This window comes from Protopterus annectens, chromosome 2.part2 (genome assembly GCF_019279795.1).
Source record: "Protopterus annectens isolate FY-2018-M chromosome 2.part2, PAN1.0, whole genome shotgun sequence".
NCBI classification, from domain to species: domain Eukaryota; kingdom Metazoa; phylum Chordata; order Ceratodontiformes; family Protopteridae; genus Protopterus; species Protopterus annectens.
Genome location: NC_056730.1, coordinates 1,084,822,060 through 1,084,834,686, shown reverse-complemented (window position 1 = coordinate 1,084,834,686; position 12,627 = coordinate 1,084,822,060).

The following is a 12,627-nucleotide window of genomic DNA, read 5'->3' as shown; positions in this document are numbered from 1 at the left end:
GAGGTAGGGACTTCCATACTAAGAAGTATCCCTGATGGATAATAGACAGAACCCGAGTCTTGAGTGACCCTTAACCAATTGGGAAGGGACAAGGAAAGACAAAGGGATAAGGGAACCTGAGTCAAGAGAAGGGGCAGCAAACTGTCAGCTAGAACCGGTGTTGTCTTGAAAAGGTGACTTCTGAGAAGTAGGAGTCTGAGTAGACTTAGCAGGAGGAACCCACTTCGAACCCTTCTTACCTTTGGGAGGACGAGGTGCATTTTCACGACAAATACAACAAACAAGGGGTGAAACCAAAGTAACGGTTCCAAAAGAACAGCAGGAACTAACACCATTAATCAGCAATTCATCCAAGCGGGAAATTGAAGAAACAGCTTGTGATATGGTGCTGAATGGTTCATTTGATCTTCCATTTGGATTTTGACTGCCTTGTTGTGTTGAGACTGGTAACATTTTTAACAATGGACCTGTACTGGTAAAAAAATGTACTTCTGATTTTACTATTTATAATTATTATAATAAGGAATTAACAGAGAATCATGCTAATATTCTTTCAAAGGGGCTAATAGGGCTATAATACCTAATGTGCTTATGGATTTAAAGCTATTTTCCTGGAAACTTAATTTGGCACTTTGGTTTTCCAGTAGAGCAGGCAATAATAATAATGATTCTCAGTTATGCAGGTCTAGTCTATTCAACACCCCCCCTTAATCATACAGTGTATATGTATGAAAAAATGTGTGAAATGCAGATCAGGGAGATTCATAACAAGGCTCCTGTTTGTAGGTATAATCACATGACATCTATGGAACAATGCCTATTGAGAGAGATTTGTGATGACAAAAATATCAGGATCATGAAGCCTGATAAGGGAGGGGGTTTGGTAGTGATGAATACTACTAAATACTATAATCGTGCAAATCTTTTATTGCTTGATGATGCATATTCATGAAGGGATTCACATCTAGATCAGGGGAGGTCATCGTGCCTCTTTACTCATCCCTCATCAGGCCCATAATTGAGTACAATGCCCCTTTTGGGATGTACCTTACCAGACACCTGTAGCAACTGGAAAGACCCCAAAAGTACCTCACCAAGAGGATTAAAGGGCTCAAACAGATGCCATATGCTGCCTGGTTAAAGAAACTCCAGCTGTACTCAGTGGCATACCACCTGCTCAGAGGCGATCTGTGCCTGACGTATAAAGCCATGTCCAACCCGGAATTAATGGACATGCTGCACCTCAGAAAATCCAAATCCCATCGAGCTATGCGCTCGAGAGACTTGAACCTCAGCACTGAAATAAATAGGACATGCTGGAGGGACAGATTCATAACCCAGAGGCTCCCTTCACTCTGGAATAAAATCTCAGTCTAGGTTAGGCAGAGTCCCTCATTGACTCTCTTCAAGAGGAATCTTGATGAGTGGATGGGAGATCGTAGGTTTACCCCGGGTATCACTTCTGTGTCACTGTTAGACAGAGGCACAGTATACTAACCTCGAAAAAGGGCATAGCAAAATTAATTTAAAATGGGTGGCGAAAGCCAAACACACTCTGGCTAGGCTTATAAATGCCCTAGGGCAGATAGCCTAGTATGAACCTATGAACCTATATTGTGAGACGTCATGTAATGAGATTTCCAAAGCTTGTGCCAAAATTGATGTTTTATTATTTGATTTGTTATTGGAAGGGTTAATTAATCAGCATGAATATGACTTTATGGATAACACCAGACCTGTTATTCTAGGTATATTTGATATTCCAAAAATCCATAAAGATTTAATCAGCCCTCCGTTGCATCCCATAGTGGATACTACTCAATCTAAGACACACTATATGGCCAAATTTTTGAATGATTTGTTAAAAAAGTCTATAAAAAATGTACCTCAGCTTTGTAGGGATTCCTGGCAGTTTTTTTCTAAAATTAATCAAATCACCTTTAATGAGAACTATATAGTGGTTACTACTGACGTTGTTAATCTCTATTAGGTTATCCCCCATATGATCGGGTTAGAGTGGTTTGAGGAGGTTTTGTTTAGTACAGGGGCACTGAATGTGGACAAGGTGAAGTTAGCTTTGATTCTTATGGAAATTGGGTTGACTAATAATTTTATAATTTTTGAAGGACAGTTTTTCAAACAGGTAATGGGTGTAGTGATGGGTGCAACTTGTGCCCTTAATTTTGCCAATTTGGTGATGGCCGGTTGGGAATCTAAGTTTGTGTTTAGCAGTGAAGTTAAGGATTCCTGGGCCTTCTACATCCATTACCTGGATGATATATTTATTTTATGGAAGGATACAAAAGGGAGAATGGTTGAGTTTATTCACTATATTAATCATATTACTGAATTTTTTTGAAGTTTTCTTTTACCTGCGATACAAACAGTATCAGTTTTTTTAGAAATTCAGTTAGTTAAAAATTATGATTCTTGTTCTTTTATGTCTAATATTTATAGGAATCAACCTTCTCAAACACATATCTCCATTTCACCAGCTGCCATTCTTGGTTTCAGAAGAAGGCAGTTGTAAAAGGACAACTGGTCAGATTAGCTAGGATGATAACAGATTTTGGAGTGTTTTGCAATGAATGTGATTTACTATTGGGTATGTTTGAAAAGAGGGGGTATCCTAGACCTTTTCTACTTGAAATCAAGGAAGGAGTTATGCATAAAAGAACACAAGGTTTTTATAGGTTCATAGGTAGGTACTAGGCTATTGGCCCTAGGGCCTATATAAGCCTAGCCAAAAAGTACCCTGGCTTTCGCCACCCAAGAAATTATTTTCCTGTGCCACTGTCGAGCAGAGCCACAGAAGTGATCCCCAGGGTGAATTTCCTATCTCCCATCCAAACATCAAGATTTTTCTTGAAGAGTGCTAATGAGGAGCTTTGTTTGATATAGATAGGTAGTTTGTTCCAGAGTATGGGAAGTCTCTGGAACAGGAATCTATCCCTCCAGCATGTTTTGTTTATTGTGGTGACAAGGTTTAGGTCCCCAGAGCATGCAACTCATAGGGATTGGGATTTCTTTAAGTGGAGCATGTCTAAAAGCTCTGGGTTTGACATAGCTTTGTGTGTTAAGCAGAGATCGCCTCTGAGTAGGAGATATGCGACAGAGTAAATCTGCAGTTTTTGAGACAGTCTGCATAGGGCATCTGTTTGAGGCCGGTAATCCTCTTTGTGAGGTATTTCTGTGGCCTTTCTAGTTGTTGTAGATGTCTTGTGAGGTACATACCAAAAGGGGCATTGTACTCTATAATGGGTCTAATGAGTGATGAGTAGAGGGGAACAATGACCTCTTTTTTCTGGATGAGAAACCTTTTGTGATGAGGTGTGCCACATAGAAGGATTTCTTGACTACTGTGGCAATGTGATTACCAAAGGAGAGACTACTGTCCACCTGTGTCCCAAGGTCTCTTATCAAACTTTCAGTGTTAAGTAGACTACCGCCTATGTGGTAGTTCATGGGTACAGAGTTTTTACCAAAAGGGATGACAATACACTTTTTGGCATTGAGCTTGAGGCCATGGCTTTGGCACCAGGCATCTGTCTCAGCGTGACCCTTTTGTATGATGTCCACATCTTTTGGAGTTTTGATTATGGTTCCTTGTTTGCAGTCATCTGCAAACTTCATTAGCCAAAGACCCTCTGTGTTAGCCTGTACTTCAGAGAAGTAGATACCAAACAGGAGAGGACCCAGGACCGAACCCTGTGGTACTTCACTTGTCACTGGTCTGAAGTTGGATCTGGAGTCTGCTACTTTCACAGTGTGGGTTCTGTCAATGAGTCAGTTGGCAACCCATCTTGTGACATAGTGATTTATACCTAGTTTAGTTAATTTATCTATAATTCCAGAGTGGGGGATTGTGTCGAAAGCCTTGGCAAGATCTAGATAGGCTATGTGAACCACCTTACCCTCATCTACGGCTTTGGTGACTGCTTCAAAGAAGTCTATCAGGTTTAGGAGACATGATCTGCCTTTTAAAAACCTGAACTGGGTGGGGTTCTGAGTTTGAAGATTACCAATGTCATTGTTTATAAGTTACATGATGATACGTTCCATAGCCTTGCAGACCAGGCTCGTTAGGCTAATGGGGGCGGTAGTTTCCAGGGTCTGTGGTGGCTCCCCCTTTGTGGAGTGGGATAACCATCGCTGTGCGCCATTCAATGGGCACATAGCCTGAGGTGAGGCTATGATTGAACATGGTACTTAGGTGGGGTGCCAGTTCATTCTGTAGTTCATATAGAACACAGCCTGGGATGTTGTCAGGTCCCATGGATGCTGTGTTCTTGGCTTTGGATAGTGTGTTTTTCACCTGTGCAGCCATGATTACAGGAACTTTGCATTCTTCTGGTATAGAGATGGGCCCTTTAGGGGATGACAGGGGGGTAAAGTTAGCACTGAACCTATCTGCCAGGATGTTGGCAATATCAGTTGGTTCTGTATCTTTAGTGCCATTGTGCTGTAACTCAGAGCAGATCTGAGTGTTGCCATTGAGATTCTTGACATAGCTATAGAATGCTTTGTGGTTGTCTTTAGAGTCAGTGGTGATTTTGTTTTCTTAACTAGCTTTGGAGGATTTTATGAGGGATCTCAGCTTCTTACTGAGGCTGACCAGGGAGTTTCTCCAATCATGGGATTTTACTCTTTTTTGCAACAGTTTCTTTCTTCTGTTGTAGAGTTTGTTTATGGCAGGGGACCACCAGATTGGCTTCCTTTTTTTGGAGGATAGCATCTTGGTTCTTTTAGGGATTGCATGATCCATGCACTCGTGTAAGTGCTTATAAAGTGAATTTGTGTAGGATTCAGCAGTCATACCTCTATTGTCCATCAGCATGGGCATCGTGAAGTTTGCCACTTCTGTCTTAAGAAGCGTGAAGTTGGCTTTGGAGACATTTTTTACTGTGGTTTCCCTAATGGGGGGTGGGGGAGGGGGGTGGATGTCTAGGGTGATTAGCTTGTGGTCAGATCTGACCAACAAGAAATTGACCTCTGATGTGGAGCACCGGTTGCCCATGTTGGTAATAACCAGGTCTAGGATATTGCTGCCCCTAGTGGGGGTGTGGATAAGTTGATCCAAGGCATTGGAATTTATGAGTTCCAGAAAACATTGAGCACAAGAGTTGGTACATGAGTAGTTTTCCCAGTTAATGGTGGGGTAGTTGAAACTGCCCATTATTAGGGTGTTAGGTTGTACCCTAATATTTTCCAGTGTATCAAGAAATGAGGAGTGAGAATCCTAGGGCATGGTGGAGGATCTGTAGCAAGTTACAATTTGGATTGTGGTCTTGCCCAGAGTTAGATTCACTTGGATAATCTTGGATGCATTATGCTGAGCAACTAGCCTGGAGTTGTGGATATCCATAATGAATATGGACACACCTCTGCCTTTAGTGTTTCGGTCCAGGTTAGGTGGCCGAAAGGTGTGGTATGAATTATAGCCTGGTAATGCAGGGGTACTCTCTGGAGCCTTGAACCAGGTCTCTGTCGCTGCACAGATGTCGATGTTCTCCATTTTAAGGAGTGCCTATAGTGAGTGCATTTTGAGGTTTAGATTTCTAGCATTGAGTAGCAATACCCTCAGATTCTTCTTGCTTGTACCTGTTACGGTGGTGAATTTGTCATTTGAACCTTGCCTAAAAAAGGCACTATACGGGTGGCTAGAGCCTTAGCCAGTATCCAGAATCCCAAGGGTGACAGGTGCAGGCCATCTCTGGCAAAGCATCATGGCCTGTCGACCATGTCATCCCAGGCAGACAGATACTGGATTCCCCTAGAATGACACCAGATGCTTAGCCAATTGTTGAAGTCAATCATTTTGTCCTTGTATTGTGGTATCGTTCTGGGTGATGGCAGGATGCTACTCAGGGCTAGGGTCATACCTGCCTGGGCTACAAGATTGGACAGCTCCTCCATGTCCCTTTTCATGTAGTCCAGGGAGGTACATCTCAGGTCATTCACACCAACATGGACAATGACAGAGTCATATTTGTACTTGTTGTGGAGTGACCTGAGTGCATGCATTATGTGGTGTATCCTGGCACCCGACAGGCAGCTGACAGTAACTTTCTCCTTGTTTAGCCTGGTGAGTAGAACATCAGTGTGCCTGACTATAGATTCACCTATGACTAGAGTGTTGGGTACGTTTTTATGCCTTATGGGCTGTGGTTGAGTGGCACACTGAGTTTGTGGGCTATGTGTCATTTGGGTTGTGTTGGGGGGTGGAGGTTGCTTGTGTTTCTGCTTCGGAGGTCCCTGTTGTTTGGGCAGGTTTTTACTGAGAGCCACCACAAATGTAGATGTGTGTTTTGTGTTTCTATCTGTGTGTTTTGGTGGTGTAGGCTTTGAGGGACTATGTGCTGAGTGTGGTGTGGTGCAAGTGTTTACCTTCTCCTCTTGACTGTCTAGTCCAGTCTTAGGTGAAGAGAACTTTGCTTCCAGTTTGGCTATATAAGTGCATCTCTCACAGGTTGTAGTGTTGGGTGGTAGTAGGAGAGGGTTGTCTGTGTACATGAGGCAATTGCTGCATTGTCCCAAGATGCCCAGATTCATCAGGTAGACAGGAGAAAACACCAAGAGCTGACCCTTAGACATGCCTGGATAGGTGCTTATTTGTTAAGTACTAGAAACTGTTTTCCTCTAGACAGTGAGGAAAATTGAGTGCTGTAGTAATTTGTAGCTTATTTAGTGCTTACAATAAGTTCTGAAGAAGTGCTGAGCTCAAAGAAACAGACTTGAGTGCTGAAACAAAAAAAATGGCTAGTTCTAAGAAACAAAATTAAGCTAGAAGGCTTCCCTCCAACACAGAAAGGCTTGGGGGGGGGTTAGAAGCCCACAAATAGTCCTGGACACAGCAAATCTGTATCTAGATTAGACTACCCACAGGAAAGGCAGGAAACAAGCTTAGAAAATTATTTTTTTTTAGTGAGAATTATATACTGGTTACTATACTCCATTACTTGGCCATAAGGTGGCTATTTAAGGTAGTGTGGTAGAGAGAAGGTTAGATATTCAACCACCGGCAGCAATTGGTGGTGCAGGGGGTTAGATAGTAGTAAATCCTTTATTTCTACCTTCACTTTGGATAGTTATGCTATTGGTAACATCTTACTGAGAAACTGGGCTATATTTTCTATAGATAGTCATATGATTAATGTATTAGGAAATGCCCCTCAAATGATTTACAGGAAGGAGAAATCCCTGAAGCAGTTATTAGAAAGTAGTACAGCACCAGTTAATCATAAGATAGGCACTGCCAAGTGTGGAAGATGCAAGCAGTGTTCCTATGTTTTGAATAGGTTCATAGGTGTGCACTAGGCTAATGGCTCTAGAGTCTATATAAGACTATCCCAAGAAGATTCCCTGGCATCATGCCACCCAAAGTTAGTTCCCAGTGCCCCTATCAAGCAAAGCCACTGAAGTGATCCCTGGGATGAACTTCCTATTGCCCACCCACTCATCAAGATTTCTCTTAAAGAGGGCCAGTGAAGTGCTCTGCTTGACATGGATGGGAAGTTTGTTCCAGAGTGTGGGAAGTCTCTGAGTTAGGAATTTGTCCCTCCAGCATGTTCTGTTTATTGTGGTAATGAGATTAAGGTCCCAGGAGTGTGTGGCATGGAGAGATTGGGATTTCTTTAGGTGTAGTATATCTAGCAGCTCTGAGTCAGACATGGCTTTGTAGGTCAAGCAGAAATCGCCTCTAAGTAGGTGATAAGAGAGAGAGTATAGCTGGAGTTTTTTTGCGTCTGTCCATATAGGGCATGTGTCTAAGGCCTAAGATCTTCTTAGTGAGGTATTTTTGTAGCCTTTCCAGTTGTTGCCGGTGTCTAGTGAGGTACATACCAAATGGGGCATTGTATTCCATAATAGGTCTAATAAGGAATGAGTAGAGAGGGATTATGACCTCTTTTTTCCTAGATGAGAAACCTTTTGTAATGACATGTGCCACATAGAAGGATGTCTGACTACAGTGGCAATGTGGTTATCAAAGGAGAGGTTGTTCTCAACCTGTGTCCCCAGATCTCTTATCACACCTTCAGTGTTTAGTGGACTACCACCTATGTGGTAGTTCATGGGCACCGAATTTTTCCCAAAGGGAATGACAATGCATTTTTTGGCATTGAGCTTAAGGCCATGGTTCTGGCACCAGTCATTGGTGTCAGTGAGTCCTTTTTGTAGAATGTCCAGTCTACATCAGTTGGAGAATCAATAATCGCTCCCAGTTTGCAATCATCTGTGAACTTGGTCAGCCAGAGCCCCTTTGTGTTGGCTTGAACTTCAGAGAAGTAGATGCCAAACAGGAGAGGACCTAGGACTGATCCCTGTGGGACACCACTTGTAACTGGTCGGTAGTCATATTTGGAGTCCGCTACTTTCACATTGTGAGTTCTATCAGTGAGCCAGTTGGCAACCCATCTTATTACATAGGGGTAAAATGTTGTGTTACCGCCATGCATTTCACTGCCAAGTCTTGAACTCAGGACCCTGCCTGTGCACTACAGTCAGAGCAACATACCACTATGCCAAATCAGCAGTTTGTTTTGATTGTTTGTTCATTAATGGTATTGGATACAACATCAGAAGTAATTTTTCCTTGTGATTCATATCAAGTGGTATATGTGGCACATTGCTGTGCATGTCCAGCTTTATGTCAGGAAAACTTTGAGAAAGTTTAAGGATACAGTGTATGAGCACTGGACAGACATTAAAAAATGTAGAAACACCAATGCACTATATAGACACATAGTAGAGTATCCTGAGCATGATTTTAAAGGATAACAATGGGATTATATTATTAAATGCTGAAGTTCTTTGTCCTTTTTCTCCCTGTTTATTGTCCCTGCTATGAATAAACAACAACACAGCATTTAAAATATTTTAAATTGACTGTTTCTCTCCACTAGAACAGTACCTTACTGTACTGTGGTGGTTTCACTTTCAAAAAACTTTTATCCTGCTCTGAAAAAGTCTCCAATTAATTGATGTCATCAAGGCCACTGAATACAGGTAGTTTCTGGCCAATTCCCTTCCCAAACTGACATCATCATGATCATCCTAAAAACCAACCCATCCTATGATGTCACAGCTCCCTGGTCCTTCCCCTACCCATACAGAAAATAAAGGCTAGAACAAGGAAACAGTACATGAGTCAAGTCTCTTACTGTGAGCTGTCAATCACAGCAGGTAACAACTCAAATTACCTTTAGCACTTTGACAGCTAGGAAAGTTAGGTGTGAAGGGGGATGGGAGATGAGTCAAACTAGTACAATTCAGGCTTCACAAAAAAATTGCAGTTTAGCCATTCTAAAAAAGAAGCAGCAGTAAAAAGCACTTTGAAAGTAAGTTCTGTGACATTTGCACTGCTTGTGTTTTAAGTAGTCACTGAACAGCATGAAATGTTACTTAAAACTGACTGAAAGACAGCAGTATATGCATGTAATATCAATGCAGTGACAGGAGCTTTAGGAAGAAAGAAGCCTGCATGATGTAACTTTTTACAAACGAGCACTGCATTGTGGGATACCTAGAGGCAGACTAAACAATCAGAATTACTTCAAGATGCCAGAATCCATATGGTCAGACTCAGAAATTATGTATAAAAATATTTAAAAACCTGTAAATAGTCCCAGAGTGGTGGTAAAATGTAACATGACAAAATAAACATGTTTTTTGAGTCTGACGGGGCGGTTCTCCTTTAAATTTGCAGTGATTGAGCAAGTCAAAAATTATTTCAGGGGATATGTCACCACTGACCACTTAGATAAATGTGAATTAAAATGGCAATTGATATTAAATGCTACAAAATGGCCGGGAATTAATGATTCAGTGTCCATTAGCTGTTTATTAAAGTTAAAAATTTAGAAGTGTAATGAATTTTAATATTTAATATATATATATATATATATATATATATATATATATATATATATATATATATATATATATATATTGTTGTTTGTCTTTCGGCTTTTCCTGGTTAGGGGTCGCCACAGTGGAACTCCGATCCTCTAATGATTGGTGGTAGATTTTCACAAACGCCAAGGTGCCAGCTCAACGTCCAACCTTCAATAAAGGCACGCCCATTTACGCATGTCTTTCGAACGCCCAACAAACCGCGGGGAGGACATGCAGACTACACACAGAAGGCACTCCCTACACTCCAGCCGAGAATCGAACAGGAGAACCTCTTGCTGTGAGGCAACAACACTACCGCTGCACCACCGTATTTGATTATGCAATAGTCACATGAATGGTGGTTTACTATAAATGTTTGTTTTAACCAAGAGTTAAGTGTTCTGAAGAAGTTTCAATTTGAAGAAAAGAAAGTGATTTACCTGTATTTTATTAAAGGCATTTTATTGGATTTTGAACCTTTGTTGTTGCTGTCTTCCCAAACGCTTTTGCATGGTGTGTATTTTTTGAGGAGGGTAAGGCTGTCTGTGAACAAAGGCAGATATGGATGGTAATTCCTCTGGAACTTAGGGACAGGAAGCAAAAATATTTCCTGCAAGGCATTGCATTTATCCTGAAGGGACTTAAAAATCTCAGTAGCAGCAGAACCAAACAGGTTCTTATTATCAAGAGGAGCATTGAACAATTTAGCCTTAATATCATCAGACAAAGGTTGGAGATGAAGCCAAGAGTGACCTCTGTGAACAGAACCAAAGGCAGCAGCCGTAGAGGAAGCATCAGCTGCATCATAACTATATTTAATAGAGTGGCGAGCTACCTGAGAAGTACAGCCCAGTAAAGAGAGGGTTGAGGCCTTCCTTTCAGAATCCAGGAGGTCAGAAACTGCCTGGGAAGGCTGAAAAAGAAGGGCTAAAACATACCTAGTCATATGGATCAGGTAATTAATAGCCTAAAAAGCCAAGGTGGCAGCAGTATATACATTTTTGCCTAGTTGTTCCATGGTTCTACTGTCCTTGTCTGAAGGAAGTAGTTTACTAGATGGCAAAAGTTTAGAGGGCTTATCAGAAGAGACAGACACTACAGAAGGGTCAACAGAAGGCACTTTGTAAAATCTATCAGATTTCTTAGGGACTGGAGGTTGAGAACCCGGGACCCCAGAGGCTGCTGAAAAGGTATCTAGAAGGGCAGTCAACACCTGAGGTACAGCAGTGTGCTTAGGGGACTCCATCTGGAGGAGCTCATAATACCTGTTTTGAATGTCAGAAACCTGAGAACAGTCCCATTTAGAATATTCCATCATGTGATAAATAGTATCCCCAATGGACACTTCTTCCAAGGGAGAATCTGGGCTAAAAGAATTATCCTCCTCAGAGCTATGATCCATAGGAGAAGGGATTTGACAGGAATATGCCAAAGATTCTTTCCCAGACTCCAAATCCTCATCAGAGGATTCCTGCTTTCTTGGCCTCTTGAGTGGGGTAGACAACCAAGGGGAAGCAGGCACAGAAACTCCTTGAGGAGGCTTTAAGGCCATCAATGCATTAAATAACCCCTGGATAAAATCCTGCCATTCAAGCTGAGGATCTTTAGAAGCAGGGGAAACATGCTTGTTTTTTTGTTTTTTTTTTTCTTTTGAGGGACGTCTCCCCTAAAAACTCTAGAAGGTTCAGACCCTAGCCTAGACTTAATCAATACAGTAGGAATCTCCTCCCAAACTAGGATTTGTGGTATCACCCTCAGTCCCTCTGAAATAATCAGCCAAGGTTCCCCCTTCAACATTCAGAGTAGACATCTGCAAAACCTCCAAGGATGTGTGAGAAGTTGGATCCATGCCAGCCTCCAACAGTGTCATGGCAGAGTAATCCATCACAACAACTGAGTGATCCTCTGGGCTTTCACCAGCCTCAAGAGAGAAATCTGGGGGAGGTGATGCAGGAGCCAAATCAGACCTGAGTTTCTTTGACATTTTCTTGGCAGGTGGCTGATCTTCAGGACAGAAAGAGCCCACCATAGCACCTTGCACCAACAATTTAAGATGTTGGTTCCCCAGAACAATGGACAGGGAGGTGAGATGACTGCATAGGGTCTTAGGGACAAATGCTTGGCAGACAGAACACAGCGTATGGTCATGAGAAACACTCAAACAGAAGAAACACTGTCAGTGATGCTCTTTATGGGAAATCTGCCTCCCACACTGACATTTTCCCATTCTAGATGACATGAAAACTGACAAAAATTAAAGAAGAAAGGATAATAAGAAACCCCAGTGGGGCACTTATCTGAAACACAGCTCAGTAACTAGCACAGAAGGAGGACCATTCAGGCTGAAAACTGATGATGGCATTCGGACTGGTGGCAAAGAAGTTCTGAGGTATGTACATCTGTATTTCACCTTTATGCCATATGCCTTGAGTGAGGAGCATATGTGTGAAGTATGATGTCTATAAAATCCTAACGCTTTGGTATACTGGCCAAGCGTTGGGCTACCCTTGGCAGGGAATCTCTTTTGTAAAGAATACTGCAACAGTGATATGGCAGGACATCTACAAAGACCATCATTATTGCAACAGTGAAATCTGAAGATCATCTGATTTCTGAACAAAAATTGCATGGATTTCTAGTGGGGAACAGTCTTTCCCTAGGCCTTGTGCTGGTTGACATCAGAGCCGTGGGGACCACTGTTCAGTTCTAATGCAGATTCAACTGTTTAAAAGG